The sequence below is a fragment of the Mastomys coucha genome, unplaced genomic scaffold, assembly GCF_008632895.1.
Source record: "Mastomys coucha isolate ucsf_1 unplaced genomic scaffold, UCSF_Mcou_1 pScaffold12, whole genome shotgun sequence".
Taxonomy (NCBI): Eukaryota; Metazoa; Chordata; class Mammalia; order Rodentia; family Muridae; genus Mastomys; species Mastomys coucha.
The window spans coordinates 20,876,275-20,888,228 of record NW_022196894.1 but is presented as its reverse complement, the minus strand read 5'-3'; the positions used below and the strand labels follow the sequence as shown (position 1 = coordinate 20,888,228).

The window sequence follows — 11,954 nt, the reverse complement described above, 5'->3', positions numbered from 1 at the left end:
CAGATTTTATTGTCCATCATCGTGTTATACAAAAATCTACAAATAAATTTGTACAGGAAAAAAAAAGCCTAAAGGAATAGTGAATGGAGGTGTAACAGTGATTATTTAAACTTGCCATCTTCCCCCATATATTAGGATGACAGCCATTTCAAAGCATAATTCTCATGCCAAGGTAGCTTTTGTTCACTGGCCAAAGCTTGCCATTTAGATTAAGGCCTCCAGTCTCTGACAGTTCTACTGGCTCTTGACAAAACTTTTGAGGTCTTTAAGAAAGGTGATATATTCCTGGTGCTCTAGGGCTGTACTGAGCTCCACCAACTCATCCGCAAAAGTGTTACCCACCCCTCGGTCGGCAAGGAAATCCATTAGGTCATACAAGGCCCAGTCCAGGGAATCTGTGTTGAGTGTGTAGTTTGTATCCCTCCACTCAGAGTCACCAGTGGCCTGAAAGCTAACTTCCTTGATAGAGAAAATATCACTCTCGGCCTCATCTTCACGTCTAATCTCATCCTCAGGATAGTGACAGTCCAGTACAAGGGTCTTCTTGCCATCAATCTTTGTAACTTCAACCACAAAATTGGGAGTTGATGTCATTTCCGGCTCCTGCTCTTCAGCCTTCTGCCCTTGTGAGGGCTCCTCCTCACCATCAAATGTTGGGGGGAGGCTGTTGTTAATGTTGAAAGTGACAGTGATCTTTTTCTCCAGCAACCTTGCGCAATTATTTAGCCTCTGTGCCGTTCACTTCCAGCTCCCAATCTCCAGACATTTTGGGAAGGGACTTATGTTTCTGGATCTTCTTTTCTTCCTTAATTTCATCAGTCAAGAAGAATTCAACAAAGGCCTTGTCTCCTTCCGTGTGCAGAGCGCCACAGCCTCACGCGCAGGGAACCGGGGGCTGCAGGAGGCCAGAGGCTGGTACGCTGAGCAAACCGAAGGGCCGCAGGCATGGCCGGGGCGCGGGCTGCAGTAGATGCCATAGCGGCTATGCTGGGATGGCTGCTCGGAGGCCCGTGGCGGCGGCGCCTGGCGCAGCAGAGGGAGCATCGCTGAGCGGACACGTGCAGAGGGACAGACGACCGGGCCAAGACATCGTGTGACTTCCCATTTTCAAGTCTTTTAACAAAGATTTAATTTTATTTTCGTGTGTGTGTGTGTGTGTGTGTGTGTGTGTGTGTGTGTGTGTGTGTATTACCTCTGTACAGGAGCCTGAGGTAGCCAGAAGAGGATGACGTCCTCTAGAGCCGAAGTACCAGTGAGGTGTAAGCTGCCCACTTTCCGTGCTGGGAACTGAACTCAGATCCTCTGGAAGAGTAACATGCTCTCTAAACTACTGAGCCCTCTCTCAGCCCCTTTTAAAAATCATTTAATATACATATCAACATTACGAGATACCATGCTGCCACCCAAAAGAACATGAGTGTATGTACACAAACCCCTATCTCGGACTGAGGGTGTCGCTCTGTAGCAGGGCACTGCCCTCTACATATGCAAGGACCTGGGGTTCCTTCCCCAGTACAGCAAAGAAAAAGGAAGCAGGGGCTGGAGAGGTGGCTCAGCGGTTAAGAGCACTGACTGCTCTTCTGAAGTTCCTGAGTTCAAATCCCAGCAACCACATGGTGGCTCACAACCACCATGAGTAATGAGGTCTGATGCCCTCTACTTACATATAATAAATAAATAAATCTTTAAAAAAAAAAAAAAGAAAAGAAAAGAAAAAGAAAAAGAAAAAGTAAGCAGACCTAGCTGAATTACTCTTGCCAGCTTTGGCTATTCTCAATTTTAAAAAGTGTATATTGCTAGCCAAGCAGAGTGGCACAAGCCTTTAATTCTAGCACTTGAGAGGCAAAGCCAAGCAAGTCTTTGTGAGCTTGAAACCAAACTGGTCTACATAGTGAGTTCCAAGACAGTCAGAGCAATATGAATTTTCTGTCTAAAAAAAACAAAACAAAACAAAAACTAAAACTAAAACAAAACAAACAAAAAGAAAAGAAAATATATTGCTGTTTTATCCATTAAATTTAGTGAGCAGAATAAACGGTTTTCATTCTTCAGTCATTAATAAATTGTACTTTTTATTGAAAAGGCTATTTTCTAAGCTCCGTATTAAGTGCCTGTGTAAGTGTTCTCTGTTGGTTAACTTACTGTGGTCACAAAGCGTTTCTTCTTCTGCACTGTTGTGTCTTTGATATGCTTTGATTTGAGGTTTGTTTGGGGGGGGTGTTACTATTTTGAGAATGAGTTTCATGGAGCCCAGTCAAGCCTCAAAGGCAAGGTCACTGGATTTAAGATGACCTTGAAGTCGTGATGGCCTCATTGCCACCTCCCAAGTGTTAGGATTACAAACAAAAGCCACCACCACGTAGACCTTTTTTCTTTTTTCTTTTTTTTTAAGACCTTTTTTCTTTTTTCTTTTTTTTTAAGTTGTATCCTTTTTTACTATAGAGACTTTGTGTGTAGCCCTAATTGGCCTCCACCTCAGGGCACTCTTCCTGCCCTGGCCTCCCTGACAATGGGATTCCCTGGGTGTCCCAGCGCTCCCAGCTCCTGTAATGTTTGGCTGGTTTTATGTGGAGGTTGTTGTCCGCTGCATCCACAGTGCTGAGACTCAAACCCAGGGCCGCTCTACTCATCTCTACTAGGCAACTGCTCTGCACCTGAACTACATCCCATCCCTTATTAACATCTCTGCAAGTGACTGTGTGAGCATGTGTCACCATTCTGTCTTCTCACATCACGTACCATGACTTGCCCTCTAGGTGCAGATGACCCTAGGTCTGTTTATCCTCACTCCCAGGCATACAGAGCGTCTGTCGTTCATGTGCTTAGCTCTGTTGACATTTTCCTTGATACCAAGCAATAAATGGCTCTTATCACCGGAAAAATTTGGTAATATCCTGTTTTCTTTTCACTCTATATATTTAATATCATTCTTTACTGAACGTGTGACTTTTTTAAAATGGTGCTGTAAACTGTGGCATAAGATCATTTTAAATACCTCTGATTAAATTCATCTTTGCACTCCCTGTTGCCTTGGCACATCATTCTCTAAATACCCAATTCTAGTTTAACTTACGAATTGGACCTGGCAGGTGTGAGGAAGAGAGGACCAGAAACAACTGCCTGAGCATTGCTCTTGGAGAGCAGGAGTCTGCCCTAGACTGGCCCATAGTGTCTGAGTGCCTCTGTCGCCATCTACTGAGTCTATAGAGATCAGGAACCTAGACTAAGCAACAGCTACAAATAAAATGAAGCAGAGCTTAAGTCTGGCTCTTCCCCAGAGTAAAAAAGGGCAGGCTAGAGAAGACCAGAGGAATGTCCCCCAATGCTCCTCCTGAAATTAGAAAGAATGTTTGCCCTGGAACTTTTTTACTACAATTAGTTGGTTGGTTGGTTGGTTGGTTGGTTGGTTAAAAGTGTGTGTGTGTGTGTGTGTGTGTGTGTGTGTGTGTGTACCCACAGAAGTCAGAGAACTCCTTGTGTGAGTCAGTTCTCTCCTTCCACCAACTGGCTCCTGGAAAATGAACTCAGCTCATTAGGTTCAGCATCTTTACCCACTGAGCTGTCTTGCCCGCCATTGCTCTGAGACTTTTAAGATTTTCTCTGTCTTATGTCAACTTTGCCCTTCTTTTTACAGCTCCAGCAATTATATGCCTGAGAACTTCAACTCAAGAATTTAAGATGCTGGGCTGGAGAGATAGCTCAGTGGTTAAGAGCACTGACTGCTCTTCCAGAGGTCCTGAGTTCAAATCCCAGCAACCACATGGTGGTTCACAACCATCTGTAATGAGATCTGATGCCCTCTTCTGGTGTGTCTGAAGATAGCTACAGTGTACTTACATATAATAATTAATAAATCTTTAAAAAAAAAAAGAATTTAAGATGTGCTGAGCAGTGGTGGCACATGCCTTTAATCCCAGCACTTGGGAGGCAGAGGCAGCAGGATTTCTGAGTTCAAGGCCAGCCTGATCTACAGAGTGAGTTTCAAGTTCCAGGACAGCCCAGGCTATACAGAGAAACACTGTCTCAAAAAAAAAAAAAAGAAAGAAAGAAAGAAAGAAAGAAAAAGAAAAGAAAAAGAAAAAGAAAATACAACTTTGATGAGCAGTGGTGGTTCATGGCTTTAATCCCAGCAAGGCAGGTGGATTTCTGAGTTTAAGGCCAGCCTGGTCTACAGAGTAAGTTCCAGGACAGCCAAGGCTACACAGAGAAACCTTGTCGGGGAGGGGGGAAAAAAAAAGAATCAAAGATGCACCAATCTTTTCCATGGGGAAATAAGAAAGACACCAGAATGCTTGAAATAAAGTAGGCAGTTAAGGAGGACCCCAAAGACAAAGGTCGCTCAAGACTTATCCCTAATGCTGGGAAGGAAGGAAGGAAGGAAGGAAGGAAGGAAGGAAGGAAGGAAGGAAGGAAGGAAACGACAGACCTCTAGAGTTTTCTGGTTCTCTCTCTCTACTGAAAAACCAGTAGCCTTTCTCATCTAAGAACACATTCTTCCCCAACAGCTCTGTTCTCAATGCTTTTCCCTACTCACAGGTGTGTTTGTTCTGGGGTTCCCCGAGTGGAATGGGACGGAAGTACTAAACAGTGCATATCCTTAGGGGTTATTTTTTAAGATTTATTTTTATTTTTTAATTATTTGAATATTCTTGGGGGTATACACCTATGTCCTGGCACCCACTGAGGGCAGAAGGCATCGGATCCCCCTGGAACTAAGTTACAGACAGTTGTGAACTGAGTCCATTGTAAAATTTCCTCTGCACATACTGTTAACTGCTGAGCTATCTCTCCAGCCCCTAAGCATTTGGCTATTAAGGACAGATCCTGATGGAAGGCTTCACTTTCACCTAGTTCTGGATATAAAGTCAGCTATGGATAACCATGAAGGACAACACAGAATGCCTCATTTAAAAAAAAATCAACATTATTTCTGCCCTTTATGTAGACAAAGCAATTGTTATGCTTTGGTTTTGCAAGACTTCTTTGTCTACAGGGAAACACTACTGAATGGAACAGAGTGCTGGAGATAAGTACGATTAGAGTGTGTTACAAAAGGAACGTTTTGGATAGGTGTTGAAGGTAGGTGGCAAGAGTCCAGTGTAATGCTTGATATTTGGAAAGCCTTTGTCCCAACATCTCATTGAATGATCAATGATCACTGCCATTTTGGAGGCAATATGGGGGCGGGGGGACTCAAGGAGACACATGCTCGGGTACAAATAATCAATTCTCGCCTTTTATGTGTGTGTGTGTGTGTGTGTGTATGTGTGTGGTTTTTTTGTTGTTGTTGTTGTTTTGGTTTTTTTTTTTTTTTTTTTTTTTTGGACAACTAAGCGACAGAATCCACGAAGCGTGCTTAGTGGGTTGTCTGGAGTGAGCTGATAAGCAATGGCTGTCACTTATGACTGCTCTGATTTAGGGACTGGGGCTGCTGAGTGGTTGATAATCCAGAACCAACAGAAGACGTGGAAGTGGAGCCCTGGCCTGATCGCAGCCTCTGGCACAGCCGGGGAGGAGAAAAGTACTGCAGTCAAGTACCCTGCCTTTCCGTACCCTCCCCATGGGTGAGAGACCAGAAGACTGTCAATCAAATGACCTAGCTTCCTAGCCCCCTCCTCATTCTGTCCCCATCTCTCTCCCTGGCTTTATGCTCTTTGCCTAGACATGCAATTTCACAATATTATCATAAGGCCCGGTTGGCAGAAAGTGTGGAATATTTTATAAACTCACAAAATACTGTACACGTTCATGAGAGAAGGGAAGCAAACAAATATTAATGCGTCACCCACTGTGGTCAGCTACTGAGTTTCACTTCACCAGTGCACCCTCAAGAGGGAGACCAACAGCTGACACATCTGGGAGCCGGAAAGGTTTGGTCATTTCTGCCAAAATAAGAAGCAAACAGGTGGGACCAGGAGTGATGGTACACACTTTTAATCCCAGCACATGCTGATCCATGTGAGTCTGAGGCCAGCCTGGTCTGGCACAGCCAGGGCTCTGCTATCTGTTATGCAGAGGAACCCTGTCTCAAAATTAGAAAAAATAAAAAATAAAAATAAACATGTCCTCTGATGCCCCACACTGGCCTTCCTAGCAAAGCCCACAGGAGTTATGCAACAGGATGGCTACAATGTTCCAGGACCACAGAATAGTGAAGTAGATGTGAAACTCCTCTTTGACCTGCTGGCATCTCAGTAGCAATATCAGAATCTTGAGAAATTCCAGATTGGGGTTTCCTCTGGGACTGGCTATAAGGAGAGAAGAGGTCGCTGAATATGATCTCAATGCCCCCTACCCAGTAAAGACCACAAAGCACAGAGAAATGCCAGAGCAAGGACCCTCCCATCCTTCCTGTAGAAGCAGAAAGGCTGAGTGCATTTCCTACATCCTCATGGAAGCGCTCTGTGTGCTGGAAGCCTGGACGGTCGGTGGTTTTCACAGTCATGAGACTCCAAGGAGGGGACATGACAAACGACACAAGAGGGGAGAAGTTGACAAAGTAGGAAGATGAGCCTCAAGAGACTTCCAGCTTACAAACCAGCCTGGCCTACAGCTTCCTCTAAGATTAGCTTCAGAGCTTGGGCCCAGCATCCATCCTAACCTGCTCAGTGGGGTCATATAAGATGAGGAACTGGAGAACATTTCTGACGTCTGACAATTCTGTGGAGTAGCATTTGCATAAGATACTTCATATTCTTTTTTGTTTTATGAGACAGGGACACACACACAGAAACACACACAGACTGATGACAGATGGAGAAAGGAACTCCTGACTTCCCTGGAACTCTTTGTAGATCAGGCTGGCCTTGAACTCATAGAGATCCATTGCCTCTGTCTCCTGAATGGTACCAGCATTTTTTTTTTGTACCAGCACAAAGTTCTTTTAGGTTTTATCTTATTTAGCCTGCCTTTAGCCTTGCTTCTCACTGCAATAAGCAGGAGACGCTGAGACTTGAAGAAGCCAAGATGCTATTCTTTTTTAAGATTTATTTTAAATATGTGAATATACTATCACCATCTTCAGACACATCAGAAAAAGACATCAGATCCCATTACAGATTGTTGTGAGCCACTGGGTGGTTGCTGGGAATTGAACTCAGGACCTCTGGAAGAGCAGTCAGTGCTCTTAACCACTGAGCCATCTCTCCAGCCCCTGAAGTAGCCATTCTTAAGTATCAAAGTGGTACCTGAGGGCATTTGCCTAGTGTGTATGAAACCCTAAGTTCAAACCTCAGTACCACAATAAACAAACAAAGACAAATAAAAATTAAGTTAATATTTGCAATTTCACAATGGCATGGCCCAATCATAAACAGCAGTAGTGGGAACTCAGGCACTTCTGTCTAGCTCCTAAGATTATCTGGAAAGTGTCACTCAGCCTTTGGAGAGCCATTAGCATTCTCATGTCTGTTATATATGTGTGCACACACATGTACACTCTCAAGAAACTGGCAAAGCAGAGCATCCCTCCATGAAGTTTGTAGGATGAGTTCCTGATTGAAGCCTTTGCTTTCCAAAAGATACCGCCTCTGACTTCAGCAGGGCGCATGGGGGCTACTGGTCCTCTGGGTTGACAAGTAGCTGGAATGTTTGTCTCCGTAACCTCCTTGGGAAAAGACAAGAATTAGGGCTAAGGGAAATGCACTTCCTGGGCAAGGATGACAACCTGAGTTCAATCCCTGGATCCCACATAAAAAGCAAGATGCATGGTGATCACAGTCTCCTGAGGCTGAAGGAGGGTGGAGACAGGAGAATCATCCCCAAGCTCGGGGACCAGGCAGTGCACAGAGCGGAAGAAACAAGAGAGAACCACCTCAAACAAGATAGGAGTTTAGGAATGACTCCCAAAAGTTACCCTCTCACCTCTGTGTGCCTGCCGTAGAATGAGGGTGTCGGCACACATTAGACTCTTGCGTGTGCGTGCACATTCTCTCTTGCACACACATGTGCATGCGCGAGCACACACACACACACACACACATTTTAAGTGTTTGGGAGATGGCTCTGTTGATTAGTGCTTTCTGCAAAAGTATGAGGACCTGAATTTAGATCTCCAGAACTCATGTAAAAGACTCACCTTCTTTAACCCTGACACTGGGGTAGGGGATGTCACAGACAAGAACTTCCCAGAGACCAATAACCTCAGTCTGCCCACCTTCGTCAAGCTCTAGGTTCTGTGAGAGACCTCGTCTCAAAATATAAGGCAGAGATTAAGAAAGGCACCTCATATGGAAAGACCCCTCTGCCTTCCACATACACAGGCATACATGTTCATACATACAAGGCTAGACACGGGAGAGGGGCATCAAGGATTTCTCACTAAGCTTTGGGAACCAAACTGCTCCAAGAACCAAGCTACACTCTCATACCCCTTTGGCCTGCTCTGCCTGCCCTCTTGCTCCCAGAATGACTCTGACCAAACTCGCTGCTGTCCTTTTTAATGATGTCACGGGGAGTGAGATGGCTCTACTCTTGTGAGGCTTGATTCAAAAACCCATTTTCAGCATGCACTTGCTCCCTGCACTTGGGAGCCAGTGAGGCAGGTGGATCTCTGTGAGTTCAGTGATATCCTGGTCTTTGTAAATTCCAAGCCAGTCGGTAATATATAGTGAGACCCTGTCTCAAAAACAAAATTTCTTCAGACTAAGGACTTACATATCATAACACACAAGAGACTGCCTTAACCTCCAAACCCCTCCCTCCTTCATCTCCTCTACCTCCATAGTTCCTAGGCTATGTTCATGGAGCAAGAATTGGGTTTGACAAAGACCAAGCAGGTGCAGTGCCTCTGTCAGAAAATAATCTTTCAAAATGTGGCTTTCTGTCCAGATTGCCACTATTTTCCAGATTCTTACCACTTTGTGTCACCCAGTCCCCTGAAATGTCTCTATTCAGATAGATGTCCCCAACTCCTCAGACCACACCCATGTTTTCACTCACAGTCCTGACAGAGTGTTCTACAGCCCATGCTCCGTGCATATCTGCTGAGTAGAACTAAGTGATAGAGACGATCCTACAGTCTGGGGTCTGACCTCAACTGGGCTTCCTCAGGCTGCCTCTCTGCCTGCTTCTCCTGTCACTGTAACTCATAAAGCCAAGAAGCAATAGATCCCACTTTCCAACAGAGTCTCATCTGTGGATAGACCTTCCTACCTCACTAACTCTAGGTTCTATGTGCAGTGGGCACCCCAACGTCAAATGAATGGGGTAAACTTTAGGTTAGGTTCAAGCATGTGGACCGAAAGGTTATTGTTTCTTTCTTAGAGCTTTGAAGAATTAAAGAAAAGCCCCAAAGCGTATCTTCCCCAACCACATTTCCATGGTCTGAGTTTTCTCTACATCTATCCTCATACTACTGCAGAGAGCAAAATATGAACACAACCCAACTGGAATTGGGCATTCATACCTATTCAGCCAGGAATTTAGAATTGTTCTTACCTTTTAGTGTAGTCAGATCCACTGGCAATCATACAGAAAGAAATGAGGAGAAAATGGGAGGTCTCATGAGTCTGGTACTCATGGGGACAGGCAGACCCCATCTCACCATTGGCCAACCCCGTGAGGAGCAGTAGCCAATGAGTGGACTCCCTGCTCCTGGCAGCTGCTTTAAAACTCCTCCCTAGGGAACCTGGTTGAATCCAGCTTGGGTCTGGGAAGCCAAGTAGAGCTTCTGTCAAGTCCTCCTGTTCCCAGGCTTTGGCCATACTCTACCAGCGCAACAGATGGGGGGCAAGGGTAAGGACAATAATAAGAACAACATGCTTCTGAATGCAATGAGAAATATCCTCAAGTAAAATGAATTGTTCAGGGGTCAGGACAATTCCTGACCTTTGTCCTGGGGATTCAACAACACTAATTCTCACATACTACTCCCACTCTTCCTTTGTAACTAAATGTGAAGCTGTGGGGATCAGACATTAATATTCCAGTAAGAATGAAGAGGGGCTGCACTAGAATAAGAAATAGACTGGCTGGAGGCATGGCTCAGCGGTTAAGAGCACTGGCTACTATTCCAGAGGTCCTGAGTTCAATTCCCAGCACCCACAGTAACCCCATGGGATCTGATGTCTTCTTCTAGTGTACAAATGTGCATGCAGCTAAAATACATATATATGTGTATTTTAGCTGCGTGCACATTAAAGATATATATATATAAATCTTTAAGCAATAGAAGGTGTCCTCCACTTGCTAGCCTGCATCCCATCCTGAGGAAAGACCATGTATATGAATTCTGAGGGCTGATGTACAGGAAGGTTCCTGGTGTGGTGTGAAGCAAGTTCAAGGCTCTTAGCAATTCCAAATTCTAAAGTCTATGGTCCCTACATAATTCAAGCCCAATATCACAGAACACTTACCTTGACATTGGAGTACCATGTTTTAAGATTTTTCTGGTTCCAAGTTTCAAGCTATTTTGGGGGGGGGGTTGGTTTTTCAAGACAGGGTTTCTCTGTATAGCCCTGGCTGTCCTGGAACTCACTCTGTAGACCAGGCTGGCCTCGAACTCAGAAATCCACCTGCCTCTGCCTCCCAAGTGCTGGGATTAAAGGCATGCGCCACCACTGCCCGGCTTCAAGCTAATTTTTTTAAACCTCGTTTTCTGTGAATAGATAAGCCTCAATTTCCAGACCCTTTAAGAATATACCTCTTCTGTCTATTGGGAAGCCCAGCTCTGGGCTGACAGCCAACTGCAACTAGCAGTCACCACTCACTAAACGGCTCCACTAAAGGCTTGAAGTTGGAAAGGCAATACCTGGGGAACCTCTCAGAGAACTTATTTTTGAAAGATCAGAGCTGGTTCTCAGGAGCACAAAGCTAGTGAATTAAATCGCGAATCCAGAAAGAGTTCTGGATGCCAGCAGCAGCTTCAACAAGACACTCAGAGACAGATTGCTCCCAGGTAAAAGCTGGGCAAGTGGCTGCTACCTCCAACGGCCACCTTCCACTGGCCACACAGAGCCTGAGAGTCCTGCCTTTACTAGTGGATAGGACTAGCAGTGTCAACCCACCAAAGAAGGAAGGTCAAAATATGATATTCCATCTTGTCTTCCTATTCAGGCACAGATGTTCCTAGAGAAATCACGTTAGGCCATGAAGATTAAAGACGTGAGCTCATTTCCAAGGGCTGTTAGGCTCTTAGACTATATGGCTCTGGAAGCTTCCCAGGCAAATTGTATGAAGCAGAGAAGAGAGAACTCCAGCAACTCAAAGCTGTGTCACTCTGTATCTTTACCTTAGCGCTTTGCTTACTTATTGTGTGTGTGCATGTCCGCGTGTGTGTGTTGTTGTTGATGTTGTTGTTGTTGTTGTTGCATTTTCTTACTTATTTTGTATGTGTGTTACTGTCTTCTGCTTCTTACTGGGATGCAAACATGCTGGAGCAAGGGCTTTACCTATTTGAGGTTATGTTTCCTAACTCCTAGAGTAAGTAGTATTCTTGTTCAAAGTAAGTAACAACCAATGTTGAATCAAGGAATAAATGAATGGCCGTGTTCAGTCTTCCCTGGAGATAGCTATGGTTGTCTCCCACTTAATGAAGAAGCCAGAATCCAGTAAGAGTGAAAGGCACATACCCAAGGCATGAAGCTGGATCTCTCTGACCACAAAGGGTACACGCTCTCTAATGCCTCATGGTCTTCACCTCTGCTCATTTACAGCCTCCGGGGTAGCTCTGGACCCCTTTCCCATAAAGGAACACTGCTGGTTTCAGCAGATTCTAACTATTGCACAAGATGGAGTGACTTTCACCCCAAAACCACATCAGTACTTTGCTGGGTCTGGTAGACATCCAGGAGCATTGTGAAAGCCTATTATTTAGTGAACTCTCAGGAGAATCTGACATTCACCACAGAGGGCATTGTGTGGAAACACACACTTGCTTAGAGACTAGAAGTGAAAAACATTCAACCACACAGGTCTTGAGGCTCCGTGTTTTGTTTTTTCCCTTGTTTTTTTTT

General features: G+C 44.8%; 1 protein-coding gene and 1 pseudogene across 3 annotated transcripts in view; both read right to left on the bottom strand.

Annotated features, from left to right (window-relative positions):
• Positions 1-9,530, bottom strand: part of Adipoq (adiponectin, C1Q and collagen domain containing) — a 13,796-nt gene extending 4,266 nt beyond the window's left edge. For all 3 annotated transcript variants that reach the window (XM_031363519.1, XM_031363520.1, XM_031363521.1), the window contains exon 1: positions 9,439-9,530. The gene's annotated coding sequence lies outside the window, so the exon portion shown is untranslated. The remainder of the gene's footprint in view (positions 1-9,438) is intronic.
• LOC116086255 lies at positions 29-1,090 on the bottom strand (annotated as a pseudogene).
• Positions 9,531-11,954: the final 2,424 nt, after the last annotated feature.